The following is a 27,357-nucleotide window of genomic DNA, read 5'->3' on the forward strand; positions in this document are numbered from 1 at the left end:
CCAAAAGCCAGTAATTCTGTAAGCTGATATTAGCTACGCAAGAAATATTCCTCTCCCTTATGAAGCCTGAACCTTTCTACACTGGACCATTTCTGGATCCATTAAAACCCTGTACACACATTCATATCCTGTTTTTTCAAAGTCAATTTTAATATTATCCTCGCATCTTTATAGGAGATATTAACTTAGGAACTGGAAAACCACGAATCCCGTAGTCGGAAGAGCCTGTAGTCACTGGCTCGTATCTGGAGCGACATTAATCCGTATGAGCGTTACAGTTTATAGTTTTGAGGTCCTTCTTAATATTACCTCCCATCTGGGCCTAGATCTTACAAGTGGTCATTTTCTTTCAGATTTTAAGAATAATTTTGTGCGCGTTTGTAATGTAAACCATGTATGCTACATGTCAAGTCCATCATATTTCATTATTTTTCACCTTAATATTGTTTAATGAAGAATATTATTCATCATTTTCTGCATGGATTAGGTGATACGTGATCTGTTCGGTCCTCTTGAAGAATATGCTGATTCCCTATATCTTAACTGAAGTCGTCCTTCTGATAAGTATGAAGTTCTTTATTATGAAATTTTCAGAATGAATTGCACTTATATGTAATTTTGGCCTTTACGCTTTTAGAATGGAGACGGAGAGACACACAGGAACGTACAAATTTAAAATATGTAAAAGGTAAAGTCCCTGTGCTTAACTAATTAAGCACTACGCTATGAAGACGTGTGGGGGAGTGATTTATAGATCCAAACTTTCTTGAGGTGAGTGGTCAGATTCACTTCCCGTTAAATGGGATCTCCACATTTTGTACTGCGTGCCTATAATTGCGAAGGGACCCGAATTTCATGCCTTAAACATGGCCATCACTGAATACACCTGCCATTACTTCAAGATTTCTCTTATCGAATATTCTCTCGTTCGTGTTGTAGTAATCGCTTGTGTTTTATTTGAGGCCGATGAACCAATGGAACAAGAGATCTTTAATATTAAACATTACTCTTTTGTGGGACGCTTTATTCCAGACGACAGAGCCTTTTTTTTTAACACGGGAGACGCAAACTTTTGAACTTTACTCGTGTGTAAATTACGCACATTGTGCAGGAGCCGCCACTGAAGAGAGGGTCCTACTAACACTTGAATATTACTCATGCGGGAACATCTCCTGCTTGTAGCTGGAGAAGAAATTAAAACCTTCATGATGCCCGCCTTATCTTTAAGGCTGCAAGGTCAACGATCAATCACACGAAAAAGAATCCCTCTCATAGTTTCGAGCGTACTGTAACGTTTCATAACGGGTTAACAGAAATGTCACAAGACATACACAGTGCGAAAGTAGCCATAATTCTTTTACACTGAAACAGTAATGGAGTTTCTTCAAACAGGAAGAAGGTCCTACGGCAAATTTAGGGCAGTACGCGTTAGTTGTAGAATGAGCATAGCGTTTCGCTGAGGTTGCCACAGGGCGATCATGAATAACATGTGCATCCTTACCTCCACTCCCCCAATATATCTTCTTGGTGTGGTGCTTGCTCAGTTGAACATAGAATTAACTGTACATTTATTTATGGAAGTCGGGCACGCGGTAGCATAATTAGTTGAGGCACTATGCTACAAGCCGGAAGGTCGCGGGACCGAATCCCGATGAGGTGGATTTTTTCAATTTACCTAATCCTTTCATCCGCACTATGGCCCTAGGGTCGACTCAGCCTCTAACAGAGATGAATACCAGGAATCTTCCTGGGGGTAAAGGGCGGCCGACACCTTGGGCTGACAATCATTCTGCCATCTATGAGCCGATTGTCTAGAAAATGTGGGAACCTCAACATCTCACAAACCTATAAGCCTCCAAGGCATGTTACAGGGATAGCTTTACTTACTTTTACTTTTTTTACTGATGTATATAGGACTCAGTCCACTTTTCCCTGGAAAGCCAAGTTCGGGTTGAGGAAAGAAAAGCTGACATAACACAGGATAAGGGCGGCTTTATGTGCTCTGAAGGGAATTACGTTCTTAATTTTGAATATTTGCTGTTCGTTATTGTCAGCTTACGTCCTGGGACCAGTTATACAAAGCATTGTTTCTTTTGTGCTGTAAAATTTACGTGTCTTTGGGGGGAAGGTTTTGCATAGCGTTGATAGATGTTTGCCTTGCATATTACCTGAAGTTGGTGCACCTGGGTGACATGAATGTAGTTCTCAAAAGGGAACAAGTGAGTTATTTCGTAGACCTTTCAGAAACTTTCGTATTTATTAGATGCAGAATGGAAAGTACAGGGCAAAGAAGAAATGATATGAGAATATTACAGGGCAGTAGCAGTTCCGTCTTTTGAGTTATTTTCATTCAACTAACTGAACAAATATAAGAATTTAACTTACTTTTTTGTATATAATCAGCCAAGTACCGACTCATACACAAGTTTCGAAAGTTAGAAATTAAATTTCAACAAGATTTTTTTTTTAAAAAACTTTCATCGAGAAAAATACCTAACCACAACAACATGGAAAGTTCTGGAAAGACGCCTACTTTTATACTATGATACAAAACTTGATAGAACAATAGTATCTGCCTACCGTTGCTGCTGTCTCCACTATATTCTTTTCTCAGATGTTGTAAATGTATTGCCGACTCAATCATAACGTTCACTCTTGACGTCTGCTGCTCCTATTATAACTATCTGCTAATACACATAATTACAGAATGATGACAGAAGAGCCAGTCCTGGCATATCCTGGTAACGCGACCGCAAATAATCGGTTCCGGATTCGATAACTCAATTTTTATTCGATAATTTCACATCGTAACTACAATTCGTTATTACACTAACACATCAGCTGTGGCCTTGAATGACGTCTTCCTGACGGATCTTCTCGAATAGTCCAAGTCACATTGCGACTTACGGTCAATCAGTCAATAAGTATTGGTATCGAGCACCCTCCTGGGGCTCATGACCAGATATTTATTGCTTCTCGACTGTTACTGTCTTGTTTCTGTGGGGCTCCCTCTCTGACGAGAGGACGGGTCTGTCTTTTGCATATGATGCTGGTCCTTAGCAGCGCGGGTTTTCTCGGGTCCTAGTCCCTTTGGACTTGCGACCATATTTTACTGTCTCACATTTGAGACTTCCCTTTTCGTCGCCTCCTACGACTCGCAGGGTCACGGTGGAGGTATTCGACCCCGCCTCCACACGGGTGACTGCGTTGTAACGGTAATTGTCTTCAAGAGAAGTCCTCGGCACGGACCACATAGAAAACCAGTTCTATTCTTGTAACGACGTGTTACAACACAATTGCCTAGCAACGAGCTGTAACATTCGTTCACTGAGAATTCAGCTTCCGTTGTTGCATGTTGGAACTTCTTTACGGAGCCGTTGCCTGGGAATGATCATGTATTGTTGTCTCGGACTTAAGCGAGAAGGCGTTTATCGCGCCGTTGCGTAGCTGTACACGTTACTACAACTTACTACAGTAAGTTCCTTAATGCGATAAAGGGAGAGTTGGACGTGGTTCATGACAGAGCATCTTCCCCCCACAGCTGCCACTGTTTATCAAGGGACCAAAGGAAGTTACTATAAAATCAGATCTCTCTGTTGTAGAAACGACTGGCACACATTTACACTGCAGATCAATCAACCAATCTGCAATTTTGGAGTGTCCTTTCCAGTGCTAAGCAGTCGGCTACAGGCATTTTATTTTAGAATTGATAAATTGAAAGGCAGCTCTGTTTTTTTAAACTGTTTGTACTAAAAATGTCCTTCAGCTGAGAGAAAAAAAAACGTGTTACTATGTTTTATATGGCTGCACGTAGTGGGTAAATTTTAGTTTTTTATGGAATCACCTTTCTTTTATATTTCTCACGTGCCATGAACCTACAGTATTACAGTATTGTTATCACGACCTCGTTTTCGTTTCCGTATTTCTCCTTTTCAACGGTTCTCTTTCTCCCTCTCTCTCTCTCTCTCTCTTTCTTCAATTTCCTCTGCCCATCTACACTTTCACTTCTATATACCTATATAATATACGCTATTGTGTGCACTTCTGGCTTTTTTAAACTTGGTAGACCTGTTTATCGTTCCAGTCTTTTTTTCTGACTTCACTTTTTCCCCCTTCCTTCGCCACATATCTCTATATTTTTCAAAAAAAGAAATAGAAGAAATCAAAGTTTCGCAAATAGAACTTGCTCAGTACAAGGACGGTAGGTAAAGAGGCGAGTGGCGATTTCATAGCAGATAGACGCAAATAGGTTCTCATATGTAACAGTTCAGAGAACTACAGGCACCTACAGGGATTTGATGTCGCTCCTGCAAGCCCATCGGAAGTTTCCCCAAACCAATCTTTGCCACCTCGCAATCGAAGCACGGACACCTGTAACAGTAAGCAGGCATTTCACTGTTTTAAACTGAATATAATTTGAAGAATTTTATCTTCTGGAATGTGACGCCCTGTAGTTTCGAGATCTTTATCAATATTTCGGAGAAATCTGCTGCCTCAGCCCTCAGGGTAGAAAATTGTGCAGTCGTACGGACAGGGTTCAGGGCTCTGAGTGGACCAATAGGAATGAGAAGAAAGATCTTCCTGGTCCTTCTTCTCCCGACATCTGTGATACTTCTGTGCACTCCCCGCTCACACTCTAACCTGAAGATGGAGGCAATATCACACCCTACAAAACGTCAATCGTCATATTTCTCGACATGAGCAACACAGATCACACAGTGCCACTTCATGGAAGCACAATGAAATAAGAATTTAACTTCAGGAGTACCGTTACCATTAGAAGGACGCTGAAGAAGAAAATTCAAAGTGACAGACTGCACATAGACTTCTATCGAGTAAGGACCACATCAGCTTACATCGCCAGACAATACAACGGAGTCACGCTTGATGCCAGAAAATGTGTTGTTTTTTTTCCTTGGCACTACAGCTCCAGTGGGCCTAGGCCTACCTCCATGAACTTCTCCGTTCACTTCGGTTTTTCTAGATCTTACACATTCGGTAGGACTCCTTGGGCGGGAGATCAGCTCGTCGCAAGGCCTCTACCTGTACACAAACACAGAAAAACGCACACACACAAACTAAACATCCATGGCCTGAGTGGGATTCGAACCCGCGATCCCGGCTTCCAAGCGAGCGAAGACAGTACATGCCTTAGACCGCTCGGGTACCGTGACGGCAGTGTATAAGAATGATATATAAGAATTCAGTTCGTACCTCACAGGAAACATCCGAACCCACGATCCCGGTTTCCAAGCGAGCGAAGACAGTACATGCCTTAGACCGCTCGGGTACCGTGACCGGCCAGAAAATGTGTTTACCACTACAAATTAGAAATAAGGATTTAACGGAACTGATGAGGAAGAAGCAGAATGTCATTAGAGATGGAAATTTTATGCGAGGAATTCATGAAGGGAAGAAATATCGAAGAAGAAAATGGCACTTTCACAGAGACCGAAATGTTAACATTTTTAAGAATCACCCTGTATTATTCACACACAGTTTCAGTGTCTGTGTAGGTACACAGAACAAACGGAACGCTTGAAACATGGAGGAAGTAAAATAATGTGTTCATTAGCTAGCCGTATCTTTGTGTCTTGTTATGTGCTTGTTTCACTCAAGAGGCGCGGTGAGACCTCTCTGTGCTGTTCCAGGCTGACCTCATAACCGGCTGAAGCGCTGTACAGTGAATATGCAAGTTCGTTGTTCGAACTCCGACGAAGTTGCACTTGTATGAAGAGCTCAACGTTGCACTTATAGGACTGGCTAATAGTTCTCTTGAATTAATGTGCCGTGTTTTTCCTCAGTCTCGGCACACAAAAGACATAAAAATTAACAATGTACATCGACCGCTTCCTTCAAAGTGTGTACCAATCCCTCATGTATTTTTTATTACATTCATTTGAATGTACGTGAAATATACAGGGTGATTCTAAATTATAGTCGGCGTTTTCGTGGCTTATAATTTTTAAACCGGAAGCAGTAAAATAAAGCTCCCTAAGGAATATGAAAATGTAACTCAAAGCATTGTTCTGATCATATAATTAACTATTTGAATTAAAATTTCATATTTCATAAACAGTTTTATTTTATTGTTTCTGGTTTGAAAATTATAGACCACGAAAACACCGACAATAATATAGAATCATGATATAGTATTTAATAACCCTGTTGCTTCAATATACACTTCATTCACACACTACACTTCCGTCTACAATGCTAACAGTTTATTATCTAAAGCTGTTTCATTGCGTAGTATAGGTGAGGTAACACATTCACATGTGATAGGCGAAGCGGCACATATTACGCAGTGAAACATTAGCAAATTGTAGACACCTGGTGATGGCCCTATACAGCCGAATCATGTAGTGGAAAGAGAGGGAGAAAATAAACGCGTTGCATTGTGGGAGGAAGTAAAGTGTGTGGATTGCGCTATAGAATTACTCTATACAGCCGAAAATGCAGTAATAAAGTCTTCAGAATTAATCCGTTATTTCGAGCGTACAAACCGCTATTTCAGAGCCGTTTGTTCTACTACGGATCCTGTTTCGGTGACATTTCGTCCACCACGGATCATGTCTTAGAGCCGTTTTGACTACCACGGATCTCATACAATTCGTCCGGGTGAGAGTATCTCAGATTTTATGTACCACCACTTAAAAGTCTGTTTTTGCTAGGCATTTTATTGTCATCATCTCGTTTTCGGCTAGCGGTCAGGTTTTAGCTTCTCAAATTGTCCGTCGTTAAGCAAGCGGTCGCTCATTCATGTCTCTGTGTCGTAACACTAAACCCTAAACCGTTGTATTTGTGGTTCGTACGGAGATGGTTATGAAGAATACTGTCATCTGGGTAGAAGTTCATAGACGTTTCGAACTAATGTTCGGTCTCGCTATGCTTGCTGATTTTGTCTCGCTGGTAGATGGTTTGTTTACTCATCGACCCTGAAGATGGAGGTACTATGATCCTCCGAAATTTCGGTGAGCTTCTACTGGACTAAACGGAGTCACATCTCGGAAAATACTAGTATTTAATCTCTTAAATCACTGGCCTTAATCCTGGTACCAAAGTGAATATAACAATATACCGAAACCGACCCATTCACACAACTTAACAAACACCCTATGGTATCATCTCTGATATAACTTGAACGCCTGTCATTACATTTCATTACAGGAGCTAACTATGTACATTTCAATTAGTTTCATTACATTTTAAAACGTTTTCATTATTGAGGCCATGTTTCAATTAAATATCTTCCTTTGTTATTGAAATTTCATGTTAATTTCCAACTTCGTCTTCTGTAATGCTTTCAGTTACGTAGGTGAGTGTTGCTTTCAAGTTCGCTTCTCCGAGATGAAGTGGCAATAGGGCAGGTAGTTCTTACCGTGGAAATGAATTGGAACGTTAATGTTCTTATCGAGAGGCGATAGTCCTGCAGTCTTATTGAAGCAAGAAATTCTTGAAAGTCCTTACGCTACCTACTTTACTTCAAATGCGTTATGCTTCTTGACTATCCTATAAATAAATATAGGCCTAAACCACACGTAAATTCTCGTTATAACGGACAAAATCTGTGTGCAACTACGAAATTTTATAGATATTGATGCGCTAAAGTTTTGTAGTTAGAAAGATGTTTAAACAAAAAGAACCCTAATATAAAAAAATTATATAATCATATTTTGTGACGGCACGTGGTAGTGTAATTGGTTGAGGCACTATGCTACAAGCCGGAAAGTCGCGGTTTCGATTGACGGTGAAGTCATTTGATTTTTTATTTGACGTAATCCTTCCAGCTGAATTATGGTGGCCTCAGCTTCTAACAGAAATGAGTACCAGGAATCTTCATGGGAGTAAAGGGCGGCTGGCGCGTAAGACTGACAACCTCACCGCCATCTATGAGCCGAGTATCTGGAAAATACGGAAGCCTAGACGTTTAACAACTCATTGTGCGGCTGGATGGATTAGGTTAATTTAAAAATCCAGTGACTTCATCGGGAATAGAACCCACTGCCATCCGGCTTTTAGAGTAGTTCCTCAAGCAACTACGCTCCCGCGTGGCACACCAACATCTGCGAGCACGAGAAGAAATTGCGTTTCCAAGACTTCTGCAGCGAACTAGAGGCGTCCTTGTTGGGAAGCACTATGTTAGGTCAGAGCCTGTTTTTCATGATTAGCTGAAGTTAGTGCGTAGTTGCGGTAGAAATAATGGCTCCTGTTCACTGCAGTAAAGAAATACACCTTGTAACTTTAACATGGAAGGGAGAAACGCGTGCTGAATTGTCTTTCTGTCAAGTTAAATTCACAGCAACTTTCACTCCCCACAGCCCTCGGGTGCCGCCGTGGCTAAGTGTCAGGAGTTGCTCTCACACAGTGTGGCCCTGAAACAGTGAGCCTTTGCTTTCAGCAGTCCCTGTCATCCTAATCGGCCTATTCAAAAACTCGTGGGTTTTTTGCAACCCAAAGCCTTTTTGAGCTTTTCAAGGAGGTGAAAATTAAGACTGATTTTCTGATTAATGATACGGTGTAGTTCCATAGGCGATACTGATGGTGTGGAGGAAATGCCGCTGCTGCTGCTACTACTCCTTCTACTACTACTACTACTTTTGTTTATCTTTTTGTATTCCTCTCCTGTCTTCTCTCCCCAGTCCATCATAATTTTGATTTTATTCATCTCCTCCTCCTTCCTCCTCCCTTCTCCCTCCTCCTTCTCCTTCCTCTTCCTCCTCCTCCTCCTCCTTCTCCTGCTGCATTGACAAGCTCGCATAGGCGTGCGTTCGAAGTCTGGAATGGGCAAGGAGTGTGACTGAGGAAGTGGAGTAAAATAGGTGATATAATAACAGGTGCACATTCCAAGAAAGGCCCTGCAGATAGGTAACTTTCAGTGAAGGCCCTTAACCCTTTGAAGCCCGAATTTTTTCTGAATAATTTTTAAAATTTTTAGGAGCTTCATAACTTGTACTCTTCTCCAACTATAATTAGAATGATCAAGTCAAGGAGGATAAGGTGGGCAGGGCATATAGCACGAATAGGGGAGAAAAGAAATGCACATAGGATATTGGTGGAAAAGTCAGAAGGAAAGAGACCACTGTTAAGACCAAGACGTAGGTGCATCTTAGAGTGATAGGATGGCATGGTAAGGATTGGATTGATCTGGCTCAGGATATGGACAAGTTGACGGCTCTTTTGAACACGGTAATGAACCTTCGGGTTCCATGAAATGAGTAGCTGCAGAATTGGCAGCTTCTCAAGAAGGGCTCAGCTCCATGAGTGAGTAAATAAGTAAGTAATTTTTAAATTTTTCCTTTCTGTCTCACAAGAAACTTGCTGCGTCTGCATTAACCAACCGGTTAATTCTGGTTAGTGGAATAATCATTGTTTTCTCTTGGAGTCGAACTGAACCTCTAAATACATGCAGAATTTTGTAATGTTAAAGCAAATGCTGCGCGCGTTAACCGCAATGCTGTTAAGGATTAAAGGGCCCTGTCCTTAGAGAGATGAACCCATCACTCTTCTGCGCTTGATCCTTATAATGGTCTTCCTTGAAAGTTGCTCTTTTGCAGATCCTTCTTCGCAGTGTCTTTATCAGGAGGAAATAGAAAAGTATGAGATAGAGAATAAGAAGGTTTTGAATTGTGTACCGAGTCTCACCAAAGCTGGTGAGTCTGCCTCATAATGTTGTAATTAAATCTGGCAGGAAACTAACTAATGGTGCTCCCAGTAGGAACTTCTCTCATGAGCACGCGGCCGTCGCGTAAACATGACGTATCGCCTTTGTTTTCCGTTTCTAAATCAGATTTTGTAGTAAATTTCGTAGTTCGTTTCAGTATTTTTGTTCTCTCTCGCAATTGGAAGCTATTGAAAAGTCAGACTAGTACATTATTCAAAACTTGTCTGTACAATAAGAAAACTCGCTTACACTCGAAATAAATTATATATCAGATTATAAATTATGTATGGTTTGAGGTCCTCAGGGGGCACGCGGTTGCGTAGTGGTTGAGGTGCTACGCTACAAGCCGGAAAGTCGCGGGTTGAAATCCCGATGAGGTCATTGGATTTTTTTCAGTTGACCTAATCCTTCCAGCCGCACTACACCCTGGGGTTTACTCAGCCTCTAACAGAAATAAGTACCAGGAATTAATTAAATAATTTTCCTGGGGAGTAAAGCGCGGCCTGCGCGTAAGGCTGACAACCTTACCGAATCTAGATAATGTGGGACCCTCAACGTCTCTCAACCCTATGGGCCTTCACGGTCTGGTACAAGGATAGCTTTCCTTTTTTTTTACTTTATCAGGTCCTCACACCGGTGGTTATGAAGAATATCATCTGTGATATAATGCCGTATACGTAAAGGTGAAGTTGTCCCTGTACTTAACTAATTAAGCACTACGTCATGAAGGTGTAAGGGGGGAGTGGATGCATAGATCCACATTTACTTGACATCGACACTAACTGGAGGTGAGTGGTCAGCTTCACTCCCCGGCCACTTTACCACTGTGTAAACAGCCCCCGGTACCAATTCGATAGGAGGCTGGGTGAACCCCAGAGTCAGTCTGGACAATGTAGAGAAGAGAAAATTCTTGACCCTTCCGGGACTCGAACACCGACCCCTCGCTCGTCTAACTCGTAGCCAGTCACTATACCGACAACGCTATTCCGGTTCCCGTTGAAACTCAACCCATGTTTCGGATGTACATATCTCCTCCATCTTCAGGATCGAATAAGTCAAGCAAGATGACATTGTGCAAGTAGGTGACAGGCTCAGCTTATTCGACCCTGAGAATGGAGGCGATTTGTTCCCCAACTGCACGGCGTTATGTCACAGAAGATAGCAATCTTCAGGCTACAGACTAGCTCACGAAAGAAGCTGTAATTTTAATTGTGTTAAAAATTACGTCTGTTGTGAAATTACGTCATTTGAAGGCACGTTCCATACGAATTGTGCAGTATAATTAGTATGGAGAGCATCTGGAACGATAAATTAATATGGAGGCGCTGTAAACAAAAGCGCGCGACCAAGCGCACATACGACCGTCACGTGACGGAATTACAAATGAGCATCGCACCAATCAGGACGAACATCGCGTTCTTAATTGCCTTTTTACCCGCGCGGGAAACAAAATATGGAACACAGGCTGCTTACAAAAATAGCAGAGTGAGGTAATTGTGTTACGCGGCAGCTTTGTGTGATCGTCATAGCTCTCAAGATAATGCAGCGGATTACGTGAATTTCACAGTCGAAATGCACGTTCCCTCTAACTGTAATAACGAAAGTGAATGCAATGCACTTTGCTGTCTTGTATACAAATTGCGTAAAAAGAACGATTACAACAAATGTGGATGATGAAAATAATGGACGAATAAGCAGAAAAGGCATGGAAGAAGATAAAATGGAAGAAGGAAAGTAACAGGAAGGGCATAAGAATTAGTGGAGGATACTGATAGCAAGACAAGAGAAAAATGAAAATACACACATACACTTCATGAGCAGAATTCAGATTTATGGTATGTTATAATATAATAATATATAATATATAATAACCACTGGAATTTAAACGATTAATAGATATAATTAGTAATTAGTAATTCTTTTTTCCGACAATATGAAGTCTCGCTACTGACAGCGTGTTTGAAGAACAAACTATAAAGATTTTTGTTGTTGTTGTTATTGTTAGTGGGGTGGGACTGAGTCCCTTGTACTGCGGCCACTTCTGGCCTATTGTACCAGCCCCAGATGTAAGGTGAGGGTGATTGTGGAGCAGTTGGTGGAATGAAGATTGGCAGGGGAAACAGAAGTACTGGGAGAAAACCTGCCCCAGCGCCACTATGTCCACCACAAGTCCCACTTGACCAGTCCCAGGATCGAACCCGGGCCGCCGCGATGGGAAGCCAGCGACTAACTGCTGGAAATATGGCGCGGCCTTCTTTTAATTAATAAACCACTATGTCATTTTATATATTTGGTGTCTCGAAAGTTTTTATACCCGTCAGGGGTGACTCACAACGAAATAATTTGAGATCCACTGTACTAGAGCAGGGGGCACGCGGTAGCACTATGCTACAAGCGGGAAGTTCACGGGATCGAATCCCGATGAGGTGGATTCTTTCAATTTACCTAATCCTTCCAGCCGCAATATAGCTCTGGGGTCGACTGAGCTACTAACAGAAATGAGTATCAGGAATATTCTTTGGGGTAAAAGGCGGCCGGCGCCTAGGGCTGACAACCTTACCGTCATCTATAAGCCGATTTTCTAGAAGATGTGGGAACCTCAACATCTCACAACCCTATGGGCCTCCACGGCCTTTTACAGAGATACCTTTAAATTTTACTGCACCAGAGCATTTCTAATACTTTCGACAAGGACAGACAGCAATAGAGTAGTGGAGAAGATGCGTTTATGTCCTATTTAAAAACGCACTTTTAATCCATCGAAACATTTGTCTTGCGGGATATCACGAATACGTTCCAGAATACACGACTTTGAAGGATTGAATGATCTAAGTGTTCTGCCCCCGACTGATCGATCCTGTTGCTATGGTAACGGAGTCATATAACTGCGGTATAATACGTAGCATATGTAACCACACCGTGGAGGTATTTTAAAAAGCTGCCCTGTGGTATTTTTGTATGCTGGTGCACACACTCACTGTGCATTACAATAGCAATATCTGCGATATGTCTGTGTAGATTACTTTCAAACTTGCTCTGGACCTGGCCCGCTTACTGCGAACGTAGAATAACGTACCAAAATTAGTGCAAATTAGTAATTAGTGTGTTACATTGATTGGCTATATGTTATCGAACAGGCTGAGAATATTTACTGACGAATCAAACGAGGAGATGGTATCTATCTAGCTGCCTATCTGTCTGTCTATCTATCTATCTGCCTATCTGTCTGTCTATCTATCTATCTAATCTATCTATATATCCATCTACCTATCTACCTACCTGTCTATCTGTCTATCTGTCTATCTCTCTGTCTATCTATCTATCTGCCTATCTGTCTGTCTATCCATGTATCTATCTATCTAATCTATCTATATATCCATCTACCTATCTACCTATCTATCTATCTATCTATCTATCTATCTGTCTATCTCTCTATCTATTTATATCTGTCTGTCTATCTATCTATCCACAGTCCTCTTGTTGGACCTTGGCAGCGTTTTCAGTTTCTTAACCCTATACACAGTCGGTAGGACTTCTTGGGTTGGGGATCAGCCCGTCGAAAAGCCGCTACCTATGCACAGAACAACACGAACACAGACATTCATGCCTTGAGTGAGACTGGAACCCACGACCCCAGCGCCCGGGCGAACGAAGACAGTTCATGCCCAGACCGTGCGGCCACTGCGATCGGCTGGAGGTGCTGACACCTAAAACTAAACCGGAACGCATGAAGCTGTGGCGTATATTACCTTGTACCGCTGATATGCGTTGGTAACAGGAAGTGACGTATTAGAGCCAGTCGTGTGAAAAAGTAATCATGTAAATATGTCCATATGCTTAATTAAGTACCAAGCCGTGAAGATTGAAGTATTCATTTAACTCCACCATTCTTGATCTTGGCACTAAATGGAGGTGATTGGTTAGCTTCACTCCCCGCTGCCTTACCTCCGGGTAAAGAAACCAAAGGAGGTTGGCTGGGCCCCAGAACCGGTCTGAACGAGGTGGAGAGTAGAAAAAAATATCTTGTTCCTGTCGGAAATCGAACTCCGGCACCCTGTAGCCTGTCGAAGTACTGACTGAGCTATCCCGACTGATCGCCTGCGTGTACGTAATTAATAAATTATGTCTTGAATATTATATACGTGAGAATAATGACAGACAAATGGCGAGGAGCTTCGTTTTATGCTTGAAAAAAGTAACATGTAGCTGAAAGGTAAAGGTGTCCCCATGCTTAATGGGTTAAGCACTGTGTCTTGAGGATATGGGGGAGTAGAGGTATAGCTCCATCTTTCTTGATCTCGGCACTATGTGGAGGGCATTTCACCCCCAATGAAATATCCCTCCGGTACCGATTTTACGCCTCAGGATTGGCCTGGAAGCTGTGGGGGAAAGAAAAATTTTGCACAGCCGGGAATTGAACCCTGCCCGGCCAGCCCGTGCTAGGGGAAATTACTCGTTGAAGTTGATCACTAAATTCAAAACACTTGGAGGAGACTAGAATGCCGTAAGACGTTCGCAGAACCTCATAGTGTCAAAATTATAAAAGTTTCCGTTGCGTTACTTTATGTTAAGTATGTCTGTTGATCAGTCTTTTTATAGTATAAGTCTGTTGGTCAGGGGGGGGGAGTTAGTGCAGTAATTAGCAGATAGAGGTCCCTAGGATCGCGAGTGCAGTTCGGGTTTGATTACACAGCGCCATCCACAGAGCTGCGGGGAATAGTGAAAGGGGGCTGGGGCCAGGGGGAGAGGAAAAATACCAGCACGTTCTCTCTTACGAACATATACTCCCCCAACCCCCCCCCTTCCCCTCTATTTTAGTACCGCGGAGTAATACATTAGTTACACAAGCAGTGTCTAATTCTTTTTTATGTTTAAGTTATGTAGCTATGTAGCGTTCTTGCTGTGTGTTCGGCGCTAATTAAATGCAGAAAGAGACAGAATTTTCTTTTGGGGGGGGGGTTGTAACGTGGTTTCTAAAGGCTGGAACATGTAACGCGTATTCCGCCTGGAATTTTCGTTTCAGGGCTGAATCTACAAAATATGTTTTAATGTTTATTGTTGGAAAGGGCCACCTGCAATTTGAAAACGTTTCTTATAAATTTTACTAGAATACGCTTTTCAGTCTGTCAGCCATCTTGATAACAGATGTTTTGAAAATGTGGCACAGTTCAGATATTTGGGAACGACTGTAACAAATCAAAATTTGATACAGGAGGAAATTAAGAGGAGATCGAATTGCATATTGCTTAGATTAATATATGTATTTTCCTCAGCCCCTTCATGAGCTTACCAGAATAGTACCTCAACCACTTCCTTCCAAATCATTTTGAAATCATTATTCATCAGTCAATATACAGCTCGTCGCTATGTAATCTAGCTGTTGAAAGCGTCGCAATATAAACCATGACAAAAATGCTTAAGCCATAGTATTCACCAGACTGGGCGGGCGCTCACGTACTGATGTTTGTATTGCAGGCGGGACGACGACGCACCGCAGCGGGAGGCGATATTTATTTGTTAGTTTCTTTTGCTGCAATATGCGTAGGGCAGTATTTTAATGTTTTGGTCAACTGTTAAAGCCTAGAGAATACTTAATCCGACCGAAGTTATGTAGTAAAATATTTGTATTAAGCCTTGGGCGTCGGGTATTTTAAATGTGGTCATGTGAGTAGAATCTCAGCTCATTGGTCGCGTGCGAAATGAGGCAAGCCATAAGAGCTCAGAGAATACAACTGTGTATGCGGTTAAATTGCAAAGGTGTAATACAGTAGACTTCATAAAAATCTTTTCGGGTTATCATCCGTATCAATAGGTTAAAATTTACTGACATTTTGGGTACTGTCTCTTTCATCATTAGGGTCTGACATCGGACAGAGATGGTCCCTAAAAAGTAACATTTAACCAACTGATGTGGTTTATAGCCTAAGATTTCATCATCAAATCTCATATCGGTAGGAATCTGCTGCTTAGCAACGGGAAAGTACTTACCGAGTCGTTGCCCAGAAGCGGCCCTAGTATATTCATCCATCTCGCCGTCGTTCTACACGCTACAATATTTAATTGTGTCACTTCCATTTCCTTCTGAATTGTTGGGAATTCGTGTTTCACTAATCATCATATAATTCGAGAACTATATCGGATCAAATATTGTTAAGAGTAGTTAAATAAATGAAGAAGTAAACCACAACCTGAATGGCTACTCGTGTCAGTACGGCGCTGTTTATTCGTCCACACTGCGAGCTTCTGCTCCCCTGTATCCTGTTTGGGTTAGACATCGCGCAGTAATAGCTTCAGTGCCGCAGATAAGCGGGGAATACAGCGATAACAGCTGTGGCTGTAGCGGCGGATCAGGGGCTTATCTTGTACACAGGCCCTGTTACGAGCTTAGATATCACTTACATGCGCCTGGTGTAATGTGCCCTGTTTCCCCGACAGATTAAATACCGCTGTCATAATCTGGGCACGTCCAAACTCAATTTTTTTTATTTCCTAATCAAACCGATAACCCACATACCCTACAATCATCTGGATTATTCGATCGGAACGTGTTTTGTGCTCATTATTTGACACTGAATCCACTGTAAAGGTTATGTAGGCGTGGTAAAGATAAAGTCGCCCATATGCTTTTTTTTATTGCTAGTGGGGCGGGACTAAGTCCCTTGTACTGTGGCCACTTCTGGCTTATTGTACCAGCCCCAGATGATAGGTGAGGGTGACTGTGGAGCAATTGGTGGAATGAAGTTTGGCAGGGGAACCGAAGTACTCGGAGAAAACCTGCCCCAGCGCCACTTTGTCCACCACAAATCCCACTTGACCAGACCCGAGATCGAACCCGGGCCGCCGCGGTGGGAAGCCAGCGATTAACAGCTTGAGCTATGGCGCGGCTCGCCCATGAGCTTGACTAAGCACTATGCCATGAAGATATTATTATTATTATTATTATTATTATTATTATTATTATTATGTATTTTGACTGCAAATTGGTTTTATTATGTGGCAGTGGTAATAGAATAAGCCGTAATATGCAAAATAATCCGCCACGCTCGAACAAGGCACAACACAAACACTACATAACAATATAGGAAAGTGCAGAACAATAAGGGTCACATACTACAGGCAATGAATACCATTACAGTACAATTACAATTACAAGTTACTTGCACTTCGTAGTGGTCTCTTTCTTCCTGACTTCCCCACCAAAATTTTACGTGTATTCTTTTTCTTCTCATTTGCGCTAAATACCCTAACCACCTTACCGTTCTGACCTCATCAGTCTGATTCCTACTCTTTTACTACTCTTCTCTCCATTATGTCTTATAATGGTTCACAAAACATGGCATCTTACGTGACTCAACAAATTCGTTGAAGAACATCCAGGCTAATGAGCATTACTCAGGTCCGGGCGCGAAGCGGTTCCGTTACGAAATTAAAGTGAGGAACTCTTCACGTTCAGAGGCTTGAATTTTTTTTTATTATTATTTCTTGGGGTGGGGTGAGACTGAGTCCACTTGGTACTTCGGCCACTAATTGTCCTATTGTACCAGCCCCGGATGTAAGGCCCCCCCATACACACACAGTTTGGCCTTCCGATCGACCTTACAGGCAAAACTGTGACAGTTTACCCCCTCCCTTTCCTCCCCATACACGCGCAGATAAAGCGGCAGCTTCATGCCACAGTCACGGTCTTCCAGCCTATAATGTTGAGTCACACACGTCACGTGCTACGGTCCTGCAGGCAGAACTGACGGACTGACGGGCTTCCCACAGGCCAACAGTCCAAACGATTGGCCGGCTGGCCGCACCACACACGTCAGTTTTACCTTTCAGTCTTCAACTGTGCAGGCCGAACTGGAGGCCAAACTGTGTGTGTATGGGGACCCTTAGATGATGAGTGTGGAGCAATTGGTGGAATGAGAATTGGCAAGGGAAACCGAAGCGCTCGGAGAAAACCTGCCCAAGTGCCACTTGCTCCACCACAAATCCAACATGAATTGATTTGGGCTCGAACCCGAACCGTCGCGGTGGGAAGCCGGCGACTGACCGCCTGAGCTTTGGCTCGGCCCTTGAAGTGTCTTGCTAATTACTGCGTTGTGGTTCTAGTTACCGCTGAGTTCCGTTGTCGTGTCCTTGTCTGGATGGTCGTTGTGCGAGTGGCGACGAACAGCGGTGGAAGTAACGGCGTGCAGCGTCGCGCCTGTGACCTCCACTGTCCGCCCACTCCGCGACGCCGACAGCTGCGCTGACGTCGCTTCGAAGCGTTGCTACAGGGCGTTTCCAAAGTTTCTCACCCTTAAAGCTGGGTTTTGTCGTTGATTTTGTTGAAGGCAGTTTATTCAATGTTACTGTTACCGGGGCGTGAAGCTGAAAACTCACCTCCAACTACTACCGAAGTCAAGAAAACGTGGAAGCACTGTTACATAACACCATTTGGAGTAAATAAATATTATTCGATGTAACGAAATCGACACTTCCGCTCATTTTACTGACTACCAATCTTCTCTCTACAGGTATTTGACGCCACGTATTAAGGTTGAAGTGGACGTTTCGGAGGAGCGTGTCGCCTCTGTCTTTAGCGTTGAAACCAAGCAAGAAACCAACATCAAGCACGCAGCAAGCTTCATGCTAATTTCTTGCTTGAATTTTGGATCCTGAAGATGGAGGCGATATGTTCCGAAACGTCTGTTGGCTCTAAATGGACTACACGGCATTTGTACTATGCGTCAAGTATAATTAGAATCATCAGGTCAAGGTGGATGAGTTGGGCAGGACGTGTAGCACAAATGGGAGAAGGCGAGTGCATATAGGACATTACTGGGAAAGCCAGAAGGAAAGAACCACTTGGAAAACCAAGACGTAGGTCGGTGTATAATATTAAAATTGATCCTAGATATGATGGAACTGTATGGACTCGACCAATCTTTCTCAGAATAGGGATCACTCGAGGACTGTTGTGAACACGGTAATGAACTTTCGGGTTCCATAAATTGGGGAAAGATCTTGAGTAGGTGCACAACTGGCGGCTCCTCAAGAAGGGCGTAGCTCCATGGAGTCAGTTATACGGCGTTATACCCCAGAAGACAGAACCCTTCGTAAGCACCGATGCGAAGACTCAGTCCCTGTACAGATCAACGTAAGCCTTGAATAGTATCAAGCGGTGGGTTGTTTTGTTTGCGGTAATGAACTATTTGATTCTTAATAATAGGGTATTTTCTTAATAGCAGAATAAATAAAAAAGGTAAAGTTATCCCTGTAACAGGCCGTGGAGGCCCACAGGATTGGAGAGGTTGAGGCTCCCACATCTTCTAGACAATCGGCTCACAGATGTCAGTAAGGTTGACAGCCTTACGCTCTGACCGTCCTTTATCCCCCAAGAAGATTCCTGATACTCATTTCTGTTAGACGCTGAGTCGACCCCAGGGTCATAGTGCGGCTGGAAGGATTAGGTAAATTGAAAAAAAAAATCCACCTCATCGAGACTCGAACCCGCAACCTTCCGGCTTGTAGTACAGTGTCTCAACCAACTACGCTATCAGAATTTTATTAAAATATTAAGAAACCGGCAACTTGTTGGCAGTCACCCTGTGTCCCCACTCTCAATTTCCTAATGAATACTTCACTCCATTAGACGGTAGCTTTCGCTTCACACATCTCGTTATATTTCCGTATGCTTCAATTCGAGATAATCGATTCATTCATTTCGCTTCAATCGCAACATCGAGTTTAGACTGCTTCATTTCTTATATCCTTGACGTTCACTTTTTTATATATACAGTATGTACCACAATCTGCTACACAGCTTCAACACTCCCACCTCATTCTAGAGGTACCGGGTTCGAATTTAGGCCCCAAGCCCGAATATTCCGACTGAGCTGATTTTCTTATTTTGTCCACAAAATTCTCGGATTTATCCTCTATCAAGGACACGGCTACTTCATTCGTCATCGCTATCATCTAAGCTTTCGACGCTGTATAACCAATAGGGATGATAAATTATCATCAGATAAACCAAGAACCGTATTGTCTCGTGTTCTGTAGTCCTTTCATTACTCTAAGATTAAATTCAGTGGCTTTATGGAGTAATAGCTACAATCCAGATTAGAATCTCATGGAGTCCATACATCTCTCCCTTACTTCTGAATGGTTCTGTCATCACATTTTGTGGCATATGGGGTGACTGTATTGTTCACAACATGAACAGCGAACATACGTGTATGAGACAGAACAAAAGGAAATTTCTCTTCTAGTTTACGAGGGAGAGTCAGTAAATAGGTCACAAATGGATATAGGTAAATTAAAGCTATCCCTGTAACAGGACATGAAGGCCCGTAGGGTTGTGAGACGTTCAGGCTCCCACATTATCTAGACAATCGGCTCAAAGATATCGGTAATGTTGTCAGCCTTACGCGCCGGCCGCTCTTTACTCCCCAGGAAAATTATTTAATTAATTCCTGGTACTCATTTCTGTTAGAGGCTGAGTCGACCCCAGGCCATAGTGCGGCTGGAAGGATTAGGTCAATTAGAAAAAAATCCAATGACCTCATCGGGACTTGAACCCGCGACCTTTCGGCTTGTACCATAGTGCCTCAACCAACTACGCTACCGCGTGCCTGGAACCTGAGAGAAACGTTTATTTCTCGACATATCCTCCACCAAGATTGATACACTTGTCCCATCGCTTTATCAGTGCGCAGAAATTCGCAGCATAGAAGTTTTTGAATGTTTTCTCAGTCACTTCCACAATTGATCGGGCATCATCATGCGATTTTCGAACGTACCTGAGAGAATTTCTTGATCCAGTTGTGAACCGCTTTTCGCGACAAACACTTCCCACAGTAAACAGGAAATATTTCTTTATGAATATCCTTTGCATCGAGTTCTTTCCCCCCCCCCCCAAAAAAAACGGACAGAAAGACCCTGCTCTTAGGTATTACACTCCTCAAGCGTGTTCGCCGTTTTGACTACTGAAACCAACCTCTGAACATGCGCATGCGTGCCTGATATATAGACTGCCATGAAGCTGGACTGCGCTGTTACCTAGTGATAAACATAGAGAATCTATTACACAGAATTACTGGGTTTTGGGACTTTTCCCATCGTCTGGTATTCTAGAAAATAGGAAACGCGGCGTTTCGGAAACTGGAACTGTTTCCATCCTGAGGTAAGGGGGAAGACACCTACTCAGTTTGGCCCCTTAGAAAGTGCTAATCTCAGTCACTGGATCTAGATGGAAAAGTCCAAGAACCCAGTAATTCTGTGTTATAAACCATCGTCAGAACCATTTGGGGAATCTATTAAGTTCATAATAGCTGTTTTACATTTATATGTGGCCTATTTACTGACTCTCCCTCGTATTAATAGCATTCCCGTCTGTTCATTACAGCTGATGTTAACCTCGGTAAATTTGTTATTATTCTTAAGACTTTCTTCTGAAATGTCTTTAATCTATGTATATATGTGTTGGCAGCATAGCCCCATACGGGGAGGCATATTTCGATAGGGAACGGACGAGTGTTTACTGACGCTAACTTAATATTAGTGGCAGATGGTTTATTTAAGGTAGAGAACAGTTACCTGAGTCTGTAATCAGCCTTGCGCAAAATGCGGGATATGTGGGTCCTGTATGTTAATTCTGAATCAAGTCTGAAACTAAGATACTTTGTTGACGGCGCCATAGCTCAAACGGTTAGTCGCTGGCTCCCCACTGTGGCGGCCCGGGTTCGATCCCGGGGTCTGTTCAAGTGGGATTTGTGGTGGACAAAGTGGCGCTGGGCCAGGTTTTCTCCGAGTACTTCTGTTTCCCCTGCCAATCTGTACAGTAGGCCAATGAGGCCGTGCCGAGTGGACCAAGCTGGACTCCACCCCCCACTAAGCGAATTAAGAAAAAAATTAAGATACTTTGTTTCGTTAGCGCGTGCGCGATACTCTGCGGGTTTATCAGCTGGTGCAGCCCTCTAATTACGAAGGGAAGTAAAATATTATCCGCACTTTCGCCATAACACATCTTTAGCTTGTCACACTGCCTTCTGCGCATGCATGCTTAGAGTTGGTACTACTGTGGTCACGTGATCGAAGTTTGACCTTGATTGCGTCATTTTCTTTGATGTTGTTACAGTGTAAACATGGCCGCTCCGCTGGCACTGTGCACCAAGGAGGGACAAAGAGCAGTATAAGCGATCATCGGGGCTACACTTGGAGTAATAAAGTTTCATACTTCATAAAAACAGAAAATAACGCAAAATACGTGTTATAGTTTAGGCAGAAATTAAAATAGACGAGGACGAGTACTGCAAAACAAAAGTCTGAACAATGAAACTCTTTACACGGCTCCGAACCTCCTGCATGCAGACATAACTGTGAAGTCACCCAGAAACAAAAGAAGAACGTATCATGATAGTCGATCACTTGATCCTGTAGTTCTACCCAGGGATTCGCATAGACCAATGGTGCTGGCTTAGACATTTCTCCGATTGCTTCCGTTTCCCCTGCCAATTCTTTACCCTTTCATCTGCCACCTAGGTCTGCTTCAATGGTCATTTACTGCCAAAGTGGCAGGGAAATCAGTCTTACCCAATCCCAAGAATAAACAAATGCTTGCATGTTATGTCGATCACACTCCGCACTAGTTTTCATGTATTCATGCAGATGGCAGCTCTGTGTTCTGAACTGCGATGTCTGAAGGATAAACATGTAACTTAATGCACTGTGTTAACGCGAAAAGGCGAGAAGGAGATAAAGGTATGAAAGGAGTACTGGAACGGGGGAAAGGAGGAGAAGGACGGAGATACGAAAGAAATTATTCCCCGTTGAATTTTAACGGTGGTTTGTGCTATAAACTCAACATTACGGAACAGTGGCTGATCGAATGTTAGCGATTGGCGGTCGGCTGCCGTGTGACGATACGTCCTATAGCAGAAGCAAAGAAAACAGCAGTCGCTCTGGGAAAAAAGAAGTCTCAGAACACCCACCCGACTTTTCAATTCTCCGTCCTCTTCAGCAATTGGTTTTAAGTCCCATTTCTTTTTCTTTTTCTTCTTCTTCCTTCCCCCTTAGATCTCTCAGTCAATGGACAGGTTCTGTCTATCGGCTTCAGGAGTGATGGCGACTTTCATTGGAAATGACAAAAAGCGTATTCACACGAAGCGGGAGAGGCTGGAAGCTTCCTTAATGAAACTGTAAATTAACTAAATTGACTGCCGGTTCCTCTTGTATTAGCTAACTCAAAAACATCGGACATGACAAGGTCAGAACACATGAACACATGAACCTAGCCTGTAACATGCGTCTTCCTTGTAGCGTTCAAGGCTGTTAACCGACTAAGAGATAGAACATTAAATTGTTCTGCAATGTGACGCTGTTCAGTTTGGAAGCACATTACGGTATTGTGACATGTAGACGTATTGTCAAGCAACAGCTGTCTAAACAGGCGACATTACAAAAGCCGTTGCTGGGCAACAGCTTTGTGGACATGTTGGTCCCCAGCAACTTGAGAACGCGCAATAGTTGAAGAGGTGTTTGCTGTGCGGTTCGTGCGGGGGCTATAGTGGAGGCGGGGTCGAATTGTGTCCACTGTAGCTCTGCGAGTCGTAAGAAGAGACGAAAAGAGAACCCGGTGCCTGGGGGTATAACTTGGCCACCCTGTTCCTTGGGGATATTAATACAGGGACCTGGTTCTCCAGGTTGGCGGTTGGACGCAGGGCTGACGAACTTGCTCTGTAAAACATTACTCTTAACGAAAATAAAAGAAGTGAAAACCGGAGCAATTCTGTTTCGCCAATGATGATAAAGATGATGATGATGATGATGATGATGATGGTGATGGTGGTGGTGATTAATTTTCTTGAAGAAGCGCAATGATTGTGAACACATGCGCTATTGTCGAGTGAAGCTGATGATTTATAGTTTCTTCCCTCAGTCTGTGTGTCTTTATGTGTGTCCCTCCTATCTTTGCTAGTTTTTAAATAAGGAAATTAGGCTAAAACGCGGACATCCTTCCATGCCTCGAGTAGGATTCGAAGCCACGGTTTCAATTGACGAACGAGCGAAGACATTTCATGCCTTAAACCTCGCGACCACTGTGATAGGCCGTTGTTTACTTCTTTTTTTCCCCTTGGCACTACAGCCCCAGTGGGCCTAGGCCTACCCCCATGAACTTCTCCATTCACTTCGGGTTTTCTAGATCTTACACATTCGGTAGGACTCCTTGGGCGGGTGATCAGCTCGTCGCAAGGCCTCTACCTGTACATAAACACAGAAAAACGCACACACACAAACTAAACATCCATGCCCTGAGTGGGATTCGAACCCACGATCCCGGTTTCCAAGCGAGCGAAGGCAGTACATGCCTTAAACCGCGCGACCACTGTGATAGGCCGTTGTTTACTTTAACTGTAAAAATATACGGCGCCCTTTGGGGAGCTGAATTTATGTTACTCAGAGTATGGGAATAATGGGAGCAGTATGCATGAATAACGAATTTTATTGTTCCTGTTATGAGCTGTAGAGCGAACATGTCATGGAGATTCGTGAAATATGTGTCTGAATGCTACGGAGGGAAGAGGCGTGTTTCTGCTTTGAAAGATATAACGTAATCCTGCTTCGAGCCGGGCCCAAACCCCGCCCTCACATTCGGGCCGCTAAGAAGATTAAAACAAGGGCAAAATCCTTCTCTTTGCTCTTAAAAGATAGAGTGAAGAAAATGGAGAGAGGGGGTGTAGTGGGAGTTAAATGGATAGTGGTTAAAGACAAATACAGACCACTCTGCAGTGTTGCGACTGCACAGATTGTGGCGCCGCCAGACGCGATACTCTGTAACTAGAGTTGCTGGGTACTTAGGTTTTGTGTTTCATAAAGGAATTAGATTAAACTGTGATTCTACAAAACTGTGTAAGCATGTGGCAGGGGTAAGTGTATCATTTGAGCTTATCACAGCGGTGACTATTATGAGTACACTCTAATGAGATGTGACGCCGTGTAGTCCAGTATAAGTTCACAAATGTTTCAGAGGATAATTTTGCTTCCATCTTCAGTGTTTAAGATGTGGTAAGAAATCAACGGGTAAGAAACAAACATCAAGTCTTCTTTATTGCTACGTGCTTCTTGTTAGTTATTTGCTTGGTTTACACTTAGATCCTGAAGATTGAGGCAATGCACTCGTACGAAACGCCGGAATAAATCCATAACGTCAGAGCCAAGAAGATATCTTCACAGTCACCGCTGCGAGAAGTTCAAGTCCAGTGTTTTCTAACTTGTTTGTTTATTTTTATGTGTTTTATATAACGACGACGTCATCTGACACTATATAACTTCGAGTAATATTGATGAACAGTGAATTGTAGTCGATTTGGAAGGAATGTATCAAGTAATCGAGGTGATATCCTGTAATTTTCCTGCAGGGACAGACGAAAAGCATATAAAACTTCAAGTTAAGATAGCTGGTTCCCTTTAGGGATTCGAACCGAGCACTTCTCGATTACAAATTTAGAATGTTACCACTACATGAACGCAGTCTACATATTTGTAGTTTATAAAATGGCTGTGGCTTGGTTATCGTTTTTTTATAAAAGCCCGGTAGTAACTAACTACATGGAGCTGAGCCCTTCTTGAGAGGCCGCTAATTGTGCAGCTACTCAAGAATTTCCTACCATTTTATGGAACCCGACGGTTCATTGCCGTCTTCACAAAAACCCTCCACTGATCCCTATTCTGAAATGAATCCAATCAACACTACCCTATCCTATCTCTCTAAGATCTATTTTAATATTATCCATCCACCTACATTTTGATCTTCTTAGATATACGTATGTTTCGTTCTGGCTTTCCCACCAATACCCTACATTTATTTCTCTTAGACCTCATTCGTGCTACATGCCCTGCTCACCTAATTCTCCGTAGTTTGATCATTCTGATCATACTAGGGCGAAGAGTACAAGTTATGATGAGCCTCATTATGCAAAATTCCTGTACACAGAAAGCAAGTAATTTCTCAAGGATTGTCAGCTTCAAGAAGTAGGACGCCAAGCAGAATTATCGTATTTCAAACGGCCATTCCTTCTCTTCGGGCTGAAATTTGCTCTTCTTGAAATAGGAGTGAGCCGCATTACACGTCCCACAGTGGAAATTGTCTTCCTGCAATATAGTGCAGTCCCTGTAACTTAGGCAATCTGACTTAAATGCCTGTCTCCATATCAGCTCCTGCCATTTGCATTCTAATGGCCGTTCATTTGTTGCAATTTGTAGCTAACGATATCTTTAGCAGGTTGGCAAGACGCACGTAACTCTGTGCCCCTACGAAGGGGCTAGAGACATCCCCACCCCCCTCTTACCCTACATGTATTTTTATGGCATTGAAACTTAATTTGGAAAGAAGACAACCAAAAAATGGCTGTAATAAATTTTATTTTGAAGTCTGTATTAAATGACGGTGTAATTTTAGTCCAAAGCCAAGCGGCCTCCGTAGTCTAGGGGTAACGTTCCCACATCATGACTCAAGGTGCGCGGGTTCAAACCCTGCGGAGGTCGTGGAATTTTTAAGGGCGGAAAAATTCAGGGAACAAGTCCTCCGGGAGGGACTTTAAGCCGTGGGTCCCGTGTCCTAGATTTACGGCACGTAAAAGATCCTCATGTCTCTAGGAGACCTCTGAGCAAAATTAGGCAACACATTTCCCGCCCAAGTAGTTTCCAATACCTCTGGTAGATGGAAATATCAGGTACCGAGGGCCGACCTCGTTGGCTGAACGGGGCTGATAGCACGCACCAGTACCGGTAAGGTATGGCGACAGTAGAAATTAAAGGGGGACGCACAATGGACCAATAACTGGTCTAAGTGCATGGGGAAACCCACCCCCTCTAATAATAATAATAATAATAAAATATTACAAAGCCGAGTTGTTCTGCTGAAGACACTGCAGAAATGTGGACTAACCTTGTTTTATACTTCCCTCTTGCCTTAATTTATCAGCGATTCCTTTTGATAGTTGGCTACCCTGATTCATTGCCTTGTTATGTACACAGTGTAGGCCAGTTTCTGAAGAGATAAAAAGGCAAAGCTATCCCTGTAAGAGGCCATGGAAACCATAGAGGTAGGGTAGAAGGTAAAGTTGTCCCTGTGCTTAACTAATTAAGCACTACGCCATGAAAANGTCCGAATGCAGTGAGTACACTGAGTAACTGCGCGCTTTGTCCGCTCCTTGCTGTCAGCTGTGGCGACGCGGGGCTTGCTTTGTTTACGCTGACTGTCTCGTCTCCGCGAATGGACTATAGTACCCATTTCTCCATCGATATTTCTTACTAAGCCATTACTATGCAGAACTCATTTGTGTGCAGGTTGGTCAGTATCGAGAGTGCTTATGGATGTGAAGCGGTGGAATTACTTCTGTGTTCCGCTTGAGGTCAGTCAACACAGACTGGGCATGCAGATGTTTGAATCCTACTATAAAAATATTAATTCTGCCTATCTATCTGTCTGTCTATCTATCTGTCTGTCTGTCTATCTATATATGAATCTATGTCTGTCTATCTATATACCTATTTGTCTATCTATCTATTCTTGTTTCTCCCACTTGGAGCATTTGGAGCATAGAGCATCCGTGAAACGCCTGTTTCACTTCAGTTTCTAAATCTTAAACAGCCCGTATTACTCCTCGGACGAGGGATCGGCCCGTCGCAAAGCTTCTGTCTACACACAAACCCAGAAT

The 27,357-nt window shown here is 43.0% G+C and overlaps 1 long non-coding RNA gene across 1 annotated transcript in view; it reads right to left on the bottom strand.

Annotated features, from left to right (window-relative positions):
* Nucleotides 1-15,883, bottom strand: part of LOC117282438 — a 22,061-nt gene extending 6,178 nt beyond the window's left edge. Inside the window, exons 1-2 of the long non-coding RNA XR_004513175.1 lie at nt 15,653-15,883; nt 4,290-4,371 (exon numbers count right to left, since the gene is read on the bottom strand). This is a non-coding gene — a long non-coding RNA (uncharacterized LOC117282438). The remainder of the gene's footprint in view (nt 1-4,289; nt 4,372-15,652) is intronic.
* Between the last annotated feature and the right edge of the window lie 11,474 nt (nt 15,884-27,357).

The sequence above is a fragment of the Cryptotermes secundus genome, unplaced genomic scaffold (genome assembly GCF_002891405.2).
Source record: "Cryptotermes secundus unplaced genomic scaffold, Csec_1.0 scaffold163, whole genome shotgun sequence".
NCBI lineage: Eukaryota > Metazoa > Arthropoda > Insecta > Blattodea > Kalotermitidae > Cryptotermes > Cryptotermes secundus.